The sequence below is a fragment of the Podarcis liolepis genome (genome assembly GCF_965112155.1).
Source record: "Podarcis liolepis genome assembly, chromosome: 1".
In the NCBI taxonomy this organism is placed as follows: Eukaryota; Metazoa; Chordata; class Lepidosauria; order Squamata; family Lacertidae; genus Podarcis; species Podarcis liolepis.
In genome coordinates, this window is record NC_139554.1 from 76,793,068 (window position 1) to 76,807,587 (window position 14,520).

Here is a 14,520-nt window from a genome sequence, read left to right on the forward strand (position 1 = left end):
CCATAACAAAGGAGTAGCCACATGATGACTTTGTACACACCTTGGGAATTTATAATTGCATAGATGGCATTGTTAAGATGGCATTATGTCAGCCTTGATGATCACAGTGTGATGTGAAGAAATAAGTGACCTTTAAGGAATTCAGGGTTCTATAATCAGCAACAAACACAGAGCTTTCATACAAGAAAAATGGTGTTAATTCAGTGCAAGCTGGAAACCAGCATAATGTCCACCCTTGGTGGGTAAGATGCTTGGCACCTATGGGAACATGATAAACCTAGACTCGGTGCTTTCTTTTGTGGTCAGTGAAGTCTAAACCCCACAATGTCCACAAAACCTGGCAACCATCATTATCTTGATTTTGTCCAGATCCAGTTTTAATAATCCTCTTCTCCTCCAGCTGTGGTGATATACTGATTTAATAGCATACTATACCCTACACACTATGGGGTTTCATAACTATACAAGGACACCGCATGCAAGATCTCATTCAGATACACAAACAGGGCAGGACTGGAGGGCCAGGTAGAGCCCATGGGACCCTGTGGGGAAAGTCCTGAACAAATTGCAACCACTGGTCATAATAAACTCTTGATTTTCTTTTTCCAGGGAAGACGGCCCCATGAAAACCTGACAGGTTTTGCTGTTCTGCTACACCATGCACATCAGCAGTGAAGATGATTAAAAATCAACAAAGAACAATTTCCTCCCACTTGACTACCAGTGTAGAGAAGCTACCAAGGCTGCAGTCAATCCTTCTAAGTTTAAATCAATTTCCACACACTCCTTAGCTTCTGGGGCTATCTCCCACTTCAGCTACCTATGTTTTCTCCCAATCTGAAAGTAAACTTTAGAAAAGAAAGCACAAGCATCGCTGCCATTCTACTACCTCTGGCATTTCTCCTATAATGAAGCACATCAATATACCACTATCCACTGTTATCACCAATGGGATACCATGAGCAGGAATATTACTAGAATATATCAGATGGAACTATAAATTCCCTGACTGACATAACCAAGACCCACTGAGTGGGAGAATGCCAACAGGGCACTTGATCAAGGACCAGGGCTTTTCATGCCTGGGACGATTTTGGGGCTATTAGAGGACTTAGACCCCAGATATTTGTTTTATCTCTGGAGACACAATAATGTGTACTTCCAAAACACACAGCCTATAGTAAGGCTCTTAGCTCATGACATTGAGAAGTTCTGCTTCCAGAGTATGTAGAGACAAAGGAGGAATGCGAGCGTCAAAGCTATGAGAAAAAACAAGTTACTTGCACAATAACTGCATAATTCTAAGTATGAAATTCCATCAAGCAATGCCAAGGATTTTCACAACTTTCCAGCCATAATCCTTTATCTTTCTATGGATCAAGAACATACTCAGAAACATAACGATAAATGGCAGCAACAATCTCATTGTAACACTGAGCAGGCACATTTAGTTTCTGCAAATGAAAATTGTTAAGGGGTTCCTCGGACCGTCAAGTTATCTGTATAAAGCCCATTATAGAAGTATCTCTGACAGTCAAAATCTCCTAAACAAAGCATGCTTAATATTCTCCAACATGCCTTCAATCTGCCCCAAGTCAGCAAGCTGCAACACAAACACCCTTCTTATTGCAAGACTAAGGAGGGCCTTCATGGTGGACCAGCTTACGTACCTTCACACAACCTATAGTGGACAAGTTTAATAGTTGCCCTTTTTCAGTTGTAACATGGTTACTGCCATTTTCCTTACAATGAGCCTCCAATTCAAACCTCCAATTCAAAAATCTTATATGTCAACTAATTTAACCGTTTCAGCTCTCAGAGTCAGCCCAACGCACTTTGCTGCCCAAGGCAAAAGACAAGATGCTGTGCCATGCCCCATCCATGCGCCGATGATAATCAGACTGGTGGTCGACTCTTTCTTCAACACTGTCGCTTCAGCAGTTTGCTCCTCTGCCCCTGAAGGAAACAGGTGGCACAAACAACTTTATTCTCCCAACACCTCACCACCACTCCCAGACAGCCACCTCACCCTACCTAATGTTAGAGGCAGCCCTGATTATGCAAGGTCTTATTTTCAAGTCTCTGAAGAGCAATAAGCCGTCAGCTTTTTTTCTCTCCAGGAAAGTTTTGGAGAAACTTAGACAAGGCAAAAAATGTACAGAGAGTAATCAGCATATATACACAAAGGAAACTCACCACATAGATGACAAATAATTCCTTGCAATATCTTGCTATTATGTACCAAACTGTGCGTATCATTAATAAATTATGGCAATGCTCTACCCATGGCTATGATCTACCTACACTGTCAGAGGCAAGATATCTCTGCATACCAGTTGCTGAGAATCACAAGTGGGGAGAGAAGCTGATGCACTCAGGTGCTGCTTATGGGCTTCCTACAGGCACCTGGTTGGCCACTGTGAGAACCAAATGGGACTTGGAGAAAGGAATAAGGCACAATCACCAGCGTATTGGAGTCATGTACATACATGCATGCTGTATGCATCTTTAGACACAATAACTCCACTAAGTTTCATATGCCAGCAAGGCAAGCCAGCTGTGACCACAAAGAAAATAGCCAAGGGAATATGTATTTCACAACTTCAGATAGTGGTTTGGGAAAACTGATAACTTGGACCAGATCCCTGTGCAACCAGACTGTCAAACTCTGCTAGTATTCACCCAACTAGAATAAGGAACCAGCCACGTTTTTAGTAAGCATCACTGGTGGCATTGAAGGCTGCATTCACTTATTCCATTTCTCTAACTGTTAATTTCGGCATTATATCTGGGCCTTCATGTGACATCAAAGCCACTTCCATAAATCTACCAGAATATAGCTGAAATGTAACATTCATTTCTGTATTAATTGCTTCCAGAAAAAAATCCACCTGCAACCACAATAATCCAGAAAATTGTGGGGTGTAAAGTGATGAAATTTGGGGTGGCACACCAGCACACAGTTCACCTGCCCTTTTCATGGGTGAATTATGGGGAAACAGAAGCACACATGTGCGGAGAGTAGTGATGCTGTCCGGAGAGTGTTCAACTGTTGCGTCACATCAAGCCCACTGGTGTGAGTGAAATTTAGCATGACATGCTGGTGTATCTTTCAAAAAGCCACAGTTCAGTAATGCAACAGGCACTTCAGGAACAGAAGCTAGCATTATAGTCAAGAAAACTAATGCACTATTCTCTGCAACTGAATGCACTCTAAGACCAGGTTTCAGGGCAGGGGCATACACTTTTAATATTTTTCATTAGACAGCCTGAGGGAAGCTAATTCTGTGCTTCACACAGAAAAGGAATTTCAGGAAATATGACTATTTCCTTATCTCCCTACCCTGTTTTTGGCGAGGTTTAGAGAACCGGGGAAGGTTGCAGGGGATGAGAGGGGCTCCATACAGCTGGTCGCCCAAACAGAAAGCAGAGCGCACTGCCAAGATGGTATGTGCCAGTCATCAGGATTCTAATTGGCACCAACAGGGCTGTGGCAACGGAAGCTCACATCTCAGCTGTCAGCACCTGCAGGTATTGCTTCAGGGGAACAGCCTGGAGGAGCCCACTGCTAAGAACTTCATAGTAGGTGGTGGAGAGTTTGGGAGTCATTTTTAGCTACGTGCAGATGCCTGAATCACATATTTGAATGGGGGTGGGGTGGGGACAGGGGGGAAATGATTCTGCTTTTCTAGACTATGCTTCCAAAACCATCACTTTAGGTAATTTACATTTAAATGGAATTTGTTCATGGAGATTATTTTGCTAGTCATATTGCATACTGCTCTCCTCCTCCACCCATCTCCTGCTCTTCACAGAAGTATTCAAAAGTTTTAGCTTAGAAATCTCCCCTCTTCCTCTGTACTTTTAAAGGAAATGAATAGTGATTCTTAATATACATTGCCTAAATTTGCACATTTTCTGCATTTCCCCCAACCGTGTTTTCTCCCACAGTACTTCCCCCTCACTTGGATGATCAATACATCCGACAACCTAGGAGGAGACTGAATTCCAATCCACTGCAAGGGCTTCATTAAGGTCTGCTGGTGTGAACAACACTTAAGGCCAATGTGACTACAGAAGTGGGATGTTTCTTTCTCAGCTGCTGGACTAGATGGAGAAATGAAAAATGCAGCCGTCTGTGTCTTCCTTTGAAGCTGATACTCTACAAAGTACTGGGCCAGATCCTCAATTAGTAGAAGAAAGCAGCAGAGCTTGAGCCAATTCACTAACTGGGTGCCACGGGCAATATTAAGAGACAGAAACCCTAATGTCTCCTTTTCAGCTTTATGTTTTTCAAACGTACATTAGGGAACTAGACCTTTAGGTTTTCACAAAGATACATGTTCCTGATTATGACATGAATGTATGAGGCTGTCTGATACAGAGTCAACCCAATGGTATACCTTGCCCAGTACGGGCAGTGATTCAGTTTGGCTCTTCTTCCTGCAAAGGATGTGTTATGCACTAAGCTATTGCTTCTGTGTACACACACACACACACACACACACACACGTGCATAATGAGTGTAATAGGCTCCTCTTATAGAGCATCTCAGGAGAAGGATCTGTTAGTAATTGAACAGCAATTAAAGATTTATGTTTCCTTTGAACAGATTTCCCCCAAAGCATTTGGTGTATTCATTTTTTTTAAAGAAAAAGAAAAAAACATTATTGCTTCACCAATGTATTGTGCAGGCATTTATCTGAACCAGCATTTATCAGTTTTAGAAGGGGGGAAACTGGGGGGGGGGCAGTTTGGCCCTAGCATTTTCTTCACTTAATCCTTAAAACACACGCCTCTTTATCTAGACCTTAACTTTTCTTCTTAAATGTGAAGGGCGGGGGGGGGGGAGAGGGGAAGGTAAGCACCAATCATGAATAAGATCTGGCCATAAAACGCAAAACTAGGAGAAATCAGCTTTGGGGAAATGTGTACAGATAAGGAAGATATACAGAACAATCAAGCATGCAGCTTCAGTAAATGACAGAAAGAAAAATATTGCCTGGAGAGTTAGCCAAGAAGGTTAGCGTTACAAAGCAACAGAATATTGGTTCTGACAAAGGAAAGATTCTTGAATATAAAAACTCCTTCACTCAGAAGAGAAGGAGGAATTTAAATGGTTCCAAAAAGGGAATTAAGTAATAGGGTAGGACCACAAAGAACAAACTGAGTTTGGATGGGGAGAGAGGAGGGAAAGACTCCCTCCCCCCTTTTCAAAGCATTAGCTTTATATTTTTCCTTGGATGAATGTTGCCTTAATGAAGACTTCATTCTTCCTTTTTCACTTGGTTTCTAGGGAAATAGAATCCCGACATATAGGAATGAGAACAGTGCCGTATACGGTGCTAGAATATACAGGCTTTTATTCTACAGAGTCACTCCTGCCTGCCACTTGAAATACCCCCTCCCACAATCGGAGGATTGTTGAAGTGAATGAAGGGGGAAATTGCATGCTTCTCTACTCCATGTGGTTCGACTTGCCCATTGCTGGAATATTTTGAGTGAGAAGCATAAAAACGTCCTATTTTTCAGACTTTTCTAGTAATCAGGCTGTCTCAGATGATGTGCATACCAAATTTCTGCTTTTCATGTATTCAAGCGCCTTAACAATTTTGATAACTCCACAAGACCATTGCATCTTAATATACAATTCCTTTTTGGCTTCTAAAATCAATCTGCTTTTATCAAAGATACACAAACAATGGGTGAATTCTCAAGGCATACTCACAAGTTGTCTGGGGTGGGGAACTCGGCTCATAACACTTGGCCAGAGACATTAATGATTCCCTCGGTGTGCATATCAATGTGTGTGTTGTGAGCAGTGCAATACACACATGAAGGATGCACAGCCTACAATTCTAGTTATCAGCATCCTCCCTTTCAGTTTTGCATGTAAGCTTCAAACAAAGAGCATAGGAATATATTGATCATTAGACTTATTTTTAGTTCTAAGTAACAACAACAGGTCAACACCAGAGATAGGATGCTGTGGCGGGGGCGGGGGGGGGAGGAAGCAGAGTCTGCAGAAGGTACTCAGTCCATCTGACTGACTGGGGTTGTTTTCATATCCCTCCTCTCTCCAGATCACAACAAAGGGTTGTATCCAATGAAGATTTTGCACTAATGGAGCAGCTTCTACTCATACAACAAAACTCTCCTCCACCCTACACACCTTCACATTTGCTCGGGAGGGGGGGGGTCTCCCCGATCCTCCAGGGCAGATCTGAGGTGGGCAGGGGGAGGGAAAGTTGGAGGGAAAGTTTCACCAGACAGAGGCCCAAGTCACTGGCACAAGCTAAAAGGCTCTTAGTCTGTGGCATGACACAGCTTTTCCCAGATAGTTAACTAAAGTTAGTATGGTGGACTTGACAGCAGAGGAGAAGGTTTTAGACCAAGAAGCAGTCTGAAAGACCAGTGTAGCTACCGAGACACCTGGGGCCTATGGGGAGGACTATTTTTCCTGACATCTCCCTTTGCTTCCCATAATTGCTGCTGCGAGGTCCAGATTACCTCTGGCAATGGTACAAACAAGTGGCACATCAGAGCTTTGGGGAAAGTTAGAAACGCCATAGCAAGTCTTCCAGGATCAAGTCTTTTTAATGGGCAGCTGCTGGGGAGATCAGGGGCTATGATATTTGTCTTCTATCCTGAATTCCCCATTGTGTTTTATCTTGGGAACTTATTTATCTTGAAGACCATGAATGTGCTTAGGAGGGAATGTGAAAGGATTATGGAGCTAGGAAGGAGCGGTCACCATATTAGTAGTAACAAGCAGGTGGTGATTGGGGTGGGGAAGCAATAACTTTGAATACTTAGTTGCAGTTCTCTCAGCCCTAGGGGTCCTGCTAAGAAACGCCCAGTCGTTTAATGGAAAGATGGTCCTATATGATATTATTCTATGGCCCACCAGATGTTGTTGGACTCCAGTCATCTCTTGACTATTGGCTGGCTGAGGTTGGTGGCAACTGTAGTCCAGCACCTGGACGGTGACAGCTTCCCCATCCCTGGTGCATACAACCTCTCATCTGATCCTAGAAGAATATGCCAGCCCAGTCTATATTAATAAAATCTAATTAGATGAAGGAATGTGTGTGAACCTCTCCCAGATACGCAGGTACAGTAAGAATCAAGGTACACTGTCAAAGAGGGCCCAGGTATTCATGGACCAGACTCTCATGCACATATAAATTAGTGTACATGGAGAATGCCATTAAATCCCACAAGCAGGAGGCTCTCTGGTTGTTCTCATTTGATGATGACTAGAAACTGAGCCTTTAGTGTCACCAGCCCAGTCCTGTGGAACACTTTGCCAAAAGAGATTCAGTGGGCACCTTCCATGCCAACTATTAAATGTCTGTTGACAATTTTTCTATTTTGCCAGGCATATACAGACAATTAAGAGTACAACACCCACAATGGTCTGCTGATGCTTGCTTTTAATTCTTTTGCTTTTGCTTTTTTAACTTTTTATGATTTTATACTATGGTTTGGTTTTATATAGTAATAAACTGCTGCGGTATATTTTTTATGATACAGTGGTATATAAATAAAGACTACTTACATGCACAACAGACTATTACCTTTCCTTCCTAAGTTATACTGGGTAAAGGCTTATGATCACAGTTTTTTCTAAGGATCAATATCTCAGCAAAAACAGGACTAGAGTCTGTGAGATTAATGGAGGTGGGGGGGGGGTAAAAAAAAGCACCTGCAACAGGATGTTGTCGTGTGCTGGAAAAGCAGAGCCAGCCAGCTCTGGCAAAGGCTCTCGCCTTTGTTTTATCTGCCTCAAAAGGCAGGCACCTTTTAAAACTTCTTCTGAATCAAGGCAATTAACTTCTGCTCAATGCAAACTCAAAGAAAGCACAACGGTCTGACTTCAAATGAAACACGGAAAACGAGCCATACATGCCCTAGCACTCTTCAGGTTCAAGTGAGTTTCCGAATTCTTGAAAGCAACCAGGCTCTGTAGCCTGCTTGGGTGAGAAATCGATGGGGGACTTGAAAGCTAGAAAATTAGGACAGACAAAAGGACGGACTTCTTCACATTTAAAAAAAAAGCGCAGGGGAAAATTACAGAATTTGCTAGCACAAAATGTAGTAATGGCTGACAATTCGGACAGCTTTAAAAGGAGGCTAGCCAGATTCATGGATGACAAGGCTTTCAATGGCTACTAGTTTTGATGGTTGTATACCACCTCCAATATCAAGAGGTGGTATTCCTCTGAGTATCAGTTGCTGGGAAGCATAAGCAAAAAACTCTGTTGCACTCAAGTCCTTCTTGTAGGCTTCCCATAGTCATCTACTTAGCCACTGTGAGAACAGGATGCTAGGCCGGGCGGGCCTTTGGTCTGCTCCAAAAGGACTCTTCTTATGTTGGTATGCAAGTTGCTTTACTTTCTTGAACTATGTAGGCATAAATCAATAAGTAAGGCAAAATTAAAGGTTTAGATATGTGAGCTGCCATTAACAGCTGAAAAAGAAAAGTATTATATGGCAAAACTACTTCCATGACCATGGGCACCCATATACCACACAAAATGACATTTGCTGTGTTAGAGAAATAGTGACACATTTACAAAAGGTTATCCTAGTGTCGAACTACCTTTAGAAATAACTTTTGTTATGGCATTACTGTTCACAAGCAATACATATTACATACGCACGCACGCACGCACAAACATTTTCCCACATACACACACACACAGTGTCTACTGTAATATATACAATATATAAGCATATATGAATTCTATCTAGGCACAGGGACACTGGGAAGCCAGCTGAGCTTGTGAAAGTGAAGAGAAAACATGGCAGGACAAGACATATTGAAACAGCAAGTGCAGCACATCCTGATATCCCACTGCCTCCCATGTCTCTGTATGTTTCCAAGCTTAAATGTCAGGTGTGCCGATTAAAAACACAGCTCAAAACAGCAACAACCCAGCAGCAGTATAGCAACACCTGTATAAGGAACAATTGAAAGTTGCAAAGTAGCAAGCTAGCATTAGAGTATGACAAAGAACTCTTCCTAAAATTTAATGCTAAACTAAACTAAATGGGGAGAAGAAGGAAGGTTTTTGGTAAACCCCAGTTTGCAATGTGGGACAGTCTATAAACTGTGAAATGTATGCTCAAAATTAAGATCCCCTGCATCCGTTGGGATTTACTGCCAGGTAAATGAATGCAATATTCAAGTTACAAGAAAGGAGATTCACATTAAACCTCAGGAAGAGCTTTCTGACTGTAAGAGCTGTTCAACGGTGGAACAGACTCTGTCAGGAGGTTGTGGAGTCTCCTTCATTGGAGGTTTTTAAGCAGAGGTTGGATCGCCATCTCTCATAGATGCTTTAAATGATATTCGTGCATTGCAAGGGGTTGGATAATATGACCTTCAGGGTCCCTTTCAACTCTACAATTCTATGGGTTTAGGGTTTTTTATTTGTTTAAAATAAAGGTAACAACCGAAAGGTTAAGGTTTTAATTTATTTTCTTTTAAAATGCTGTAGTCCCATGGAAAAATATGAATTAATATACAAAATATAAATATGGCGTTCTTGTTAGATGGAAACATAGGCATTTCTTACATGGTATTTCATGTATTTATGGGCCTGCATGAACATTTGTGTGCACACTCAAATACATTCTCCAGATTCTAGGCAAATACAGCAATGCAGTCCCATGACTAAGAGGTACTTAACTGGAACTCCAGAAATTCATTTCCAGTTTCCTACACCTCTAGGACTAGTGGCTGAATTCCCTCATTCTATGGCTCTATTCCCAGATGTAAGCTGAGAACAGCCCATCCTTACATTACAAGGGTGTTAGGAAGATGAACGCACAGCGAGGAGTTCAGATCCAAGAGCACTGTAACTCATTGAAGTTTTTTAAATTGACCAAAAGATAGATGGCAATATAAACACAGGGAGCACAGATGTCTGCTGTGTACACTGGAGGAAAACACCACCATTAAACTGCATTTTGAAAGATTTAATGCTTTACGATGGCTCTGTATGTTCCACTGATTTATTGGCTGGAAGAGATCAGAAGACTGACAGAGGTCAATGAATCGTTTCATAAAGGCTAGAAAAAGAGGAAAAAACATTTCCTTAGTATTTTCAAAGGAGGCTAAGAGGATAAATCAGGGACCAAAACCCATGGAATCTCTCAAGAGCCTCTGAAAAGGGGTGAAATCAAAGCATTAACGTTTTGAAGATTTCATAGAACAGAAATGATAGATGGAAAGAAAAATCTATTAAATGTCTACTATACTGAAGTCATTGCAGGACTATTTCCCTACCGTTTTGCTCCACTTCTTTTTGCTTTGCCCAGTTTTGTTTTAACACTTATAAAGAGAGATGTCTAATCATACATGTTTCATGTCCACCCCCTAAGTTTTCCCCTTATTTTAAGCAAATGATTTGTATTCACATGTGAAGAACGAGAGCACCATCTCAGATTAAAGGTGTCATTATGAAGAACAGCTTTGTTCTAAGAATGATCAAACACATAGATACATAAATGGCTTCCATTTGAAAGCTGCTAGAACAGACCACCACTAGGAGATTCAAGACAGCAATCTGAATTTCCAACTTTGGTCTTTCCAAGCTGTTCAATAAAAGTTTAAGTGGGTTATTACTGCAGAGCAAATATGAAGTAAACAAAATCCTGCTTTTAAAAAATACTTTAGCTGCCTTGACCATTATAAAGTTATGGAAACTCACCAGGTTAAAGATGTCTGTGAATGATGTCAGAGACAGCCTCCGAAGGTGCAAGGCAATAATGGTCCTCTCTTGTGCAACTGTTCAAAGAAGGAGGAGGAGGAGGAAGGAAGGAAGGAAAGCGGGCATGAGATTAAGACACATGATTTTAACATGGTAATTCTCTAATACAGCAGATGGATGCATCCAGTTTTCACATCTTTTCCCATTATGTTTCTATTCCATGTGCAGCCCTTTATACTGGAGTTGTAACAAGCGTATTGTTCTCTTACAAAACAAAACAAAATACAAATGAAGTATAGCAGGTGTCTATAAAAGGGAGGGCCTTGTAGTGGGTCCCCCCCAGCTGTGGAATACCCTCCCAGAATGGTGTACGGAGATAGCATGGTGTAGTGGTTAAGAGCGGTGGACTCGTAATCTGATGAACCAGGTTCGCATCCTCGCTCCTCCACATGCAGCTGCTGGGTGACCTTGGGCCAGTCACACTTCTCTGAAGTCTCTCAGCCTCACTCACCTCACAGAGTGTTTGTTGTGGGGGAGGAAGGGAAAGGAGATTGTTAGTCGCTTTGAGACTCCTTAAGGGGAGTGAAAGGTGGGCTAGCAAGTCCAAACTCCTCTTCTACTTCTTCTCCCTAGAGAGACTCACCTGGCACCTACATTGCAGCATTTTTAGTGCCATGAGAATATATTTTCATTTCCCCCTGGATTGTCTATCTTTTAGTACTTTTTCCATCCTTTCTAGTTACAGTGCAATCTGTTCCTGGTTTTACTCTAGTTTTATTTTCACAGCATCATCATGTGTAAAGTTACCCTAAGAGGTCCTAGTTTCAAAACAGAACTGTGCCATCCCTGTCAATAAAGGATGATATTCTCATCAAGGAAAGTTTGTTCATAGCATTTCAGAAGGAGCACATGCCTTTGGCATTGTTGCCACAAGTATTTATAAAAGAATATCCCTCCTTCCAGCCTCCTTGCCAAGCTCCTGGCCCTCCGATCCCCTTGTCTACCTGTCTGCACTCCTGCTTGAATTTCCCAAAATCCCTGTTGTAGCTTCCTTGACACAGACCCTGGCCCTACTGGGCTACATATATGTAGCCCAAACATCCAGTGTTTTCCTCTGAGCCCTCCTCTGAGATATGCTCAGATCTTATCTCAGGTTCCAATCCTGGCAGCTCTTGCATTTCCATCACTCTGCATGCCTGGTGAATTACAGCCTACCAGTGAAAACAGTCCTCAGCTTTGGCACCTCCCCTTCCGGAAATTAAATAAAAAAACACTCGAACATCACAGGTGACAAGCACCATTGGCATAACAAATTATCAGTGGCTTTATATCACTGGTATTAACTTTTACAAATGAATACAGGGTCTCTCACCAAATCCAAGCAATCTAACACTGGTCCCATAAAAAGCATTTGGTGTCATACTGAGCCAGATGTTTGATCAAGAGCTGGAGAAAACAGTACTTCAGTGGTGCATTCTCTTTTAATTACTATAGAGTTATTTTGCTTAGGATGCACCAGCTCACATATGGCATCCCATCTCCTAAGTCACCTTCCGTGCAATCTACAGATGCCCTCCCCACTCTCCAGCTGTACAGTTGATACTGTAAACAGCTGAGGAATGGGATGAGCAAGAGGCCCTTGGAATCTCAACATGACAGGAGAGGATGCAGGTAGCAATAAGAAGACCATGGCTGGCTGCAAGGTGAATGCCAACTGTAGCCTCTGAAGCACTTCTTTAAACATCAGCCTGTTGAGGAGCCAGAAGGTTGAGCAACTAGCCCTATCCTAGAGAGCAACTGTAGAGATTTTGCCACATCTGTAGCTGTTTCTAGGGAAAGGTCTACTGTTTGGGCAACTGTTTGTGGGTGGCATTTGAGTTTGTGGGGACAGCACACATGCAACTCATGAATGTATAACGTGATTCGCAGTGCACCTGTTTCTGCTATTTTAGAATTTCTGCTATTTTATATTTATTGGATGGGTTTATTGTATTTTTGTGTTTGTTGTAGTTTTAGTGTTCGCCACTTTGAGGACCTTAGCCAAAAACATTTGGCAGTTTCAGGTGCTAAACTGTAATAGTTTTCAGGAGTTTAGAAAACCAAGGTAGAAATTAGGTAACAGAACGTTCCCAGCCCTTGTTGGGCCAGATTGCTGTCTCTGACATTTTGCCAGGCTGTAAATCAAACAAGCAATGAGGAAACTCAGTAAGATATCCCATAAAGCCTTTTCATTTTATGCAGGAAATTAATGAAGTTAATATGATGTGTTCTCTGAGAGGACTTAGCTGTCTGACAAATCTTTAAGTCCCTTCTGGGAAGAACAGGGAATCACGAGTAGAATGGCCCTTTAAAGTAGCAGGCAATTTTAAATACACGTGAAACACAACATAGGGGTATCTTTGTAGAAACAAATTAATTGAAGGGGGTGAGATTTGAGTGATGGAAGCACAAGGAAATCCCTCTGTGTCACCCGCCACCACCAGCAAACTACTCTTCATACCCCATTGGTAGTTTCCTAGTATAAATCACCACTCTGCATATTGTGTCTCTTTGCTAAAACAGCTTTAGGTAGGTTAACAATCAGACAACACTGAATAGGAACAGCCCAAGGGGTCCCCGAGGGCCATACCCCTAGCCCACATCAGGGCTTCAGACAGAATCCACACTCCCGGATCCCTTTAACAAGATGCCCTTAACGAGGAGGGGCAGGTGGAGGCTACAACATCCCCCCACCCACCCAAACAAAGCTTACCCAATGTCTAACCTCACAAAGTTGTGACAATTGCTACGAGGTCGGCGAAAACCAAATGGCTGGAGTCAATTTGCCAAGTGGAAAAAATCCTGCCTGATCCCAAAATATGGCAGCCAACATTTGTCCATAGCAAGGTCATATCAAGGCAAAGCATAAAAAAGATGGGTGGGCAAAGGGACGCAAGAGGACAGTCTCCTGGCCGCAATGTGGTTTAAATTTCCCGTGGCCACGCCCCCCACCAGTGCTGATTGGACAGTGAGGGCTGCCCCTGGGCCGGGCCCCGCCTAGCATTGGTAACACAGCCAAACAGTGACAAGGAGGGCGTTGATCTCCACCCCCGGCCAGATCCTGCGGGGCCTGATGCTTGGCTGCAATGCTGCCTACCAAGTAAGGTAAGCAGACTATCCTTATGAGTACTCACAAAAGTCCCTCACAAATGGTATTTCAAAAATGGTGACATGCTTTGGGGGGGGGGAGAACGTTGTAAAATGTGGGGTTTGATTCTTCTCCAGCATATTCAGTCAGTTTCTACAAGAGTTTCCTTTAAATAGACTAGAAGCTGTCCAGTCTGCTCAATTTCTCCATCCCATTGACTTGTATGGGATGGGAAGATAAACAAGGCTTTTTTCCTCTTCAACCAAATTCCCTCTGCCCACCTCCAATACTCTTGAATAATTATCATCTAATGCTGAAGAGGAAGATGTTCCTGCTGCTCTGCAGAAATGATGATTAATGAATTTCACAGTAAACTTTACCACTAGATATCATTTTTCTATTTAAATTATTATTATAATAAAGAAAGTGAATCAGCAAGATATATAATTTCAAAGATAAATCTTTGCTTTTCTACTAAGCCTTTGACTATTTCAAATGTTGCTCCTTATTTTCTCTCTATTGTGGCACTCCAAGAACAAGAAAGCCCTGGCATATGTGCGCATTTTATAGCAGCTTACCTTGACATCTGTTTGTAATTTAGCCCATACACTGATTCAGTCTCAAGTTGGCTCCTGGAAGACAATGTGGTAAATTTAAGTCGTGGCACCTGAA

The 14,520-nt window shown here is 42.3% G+C and overlaps 1 protein-coding gene across 7 annotated transcripts in view; it reads right to left on the reverse strand.

The window, feature by feature from the left end:
• The window catches only part of TSPAN4 (tetraspanin 4), a 511,237-nt gene that overhangs the window by 390,944 nt on the left and 105,773 nt on the right, over window positions 1-14,520 (reverse strand). For 4 of the 7 annotated variants that reach the window (XM_083478930.1, XM_083478924.1, XM_083478925.1 and 1 more), the window contains one exon: window positions 10,722-10,798. The exons of 2 other annotated variants lie outside the window; for them this stretch is intronic. The gene's annotated coding sequence lies outside the window, so the exon portion shown is untranslated. Of the gene's footprint in view, window positions 1-10,721; window positions 10,799-14,426; window positions 14,482-14,520 lie in introns of those variants that run through there. One more of the 7 variants, XM_083478926.1, reaches the window with a different exon arrangement.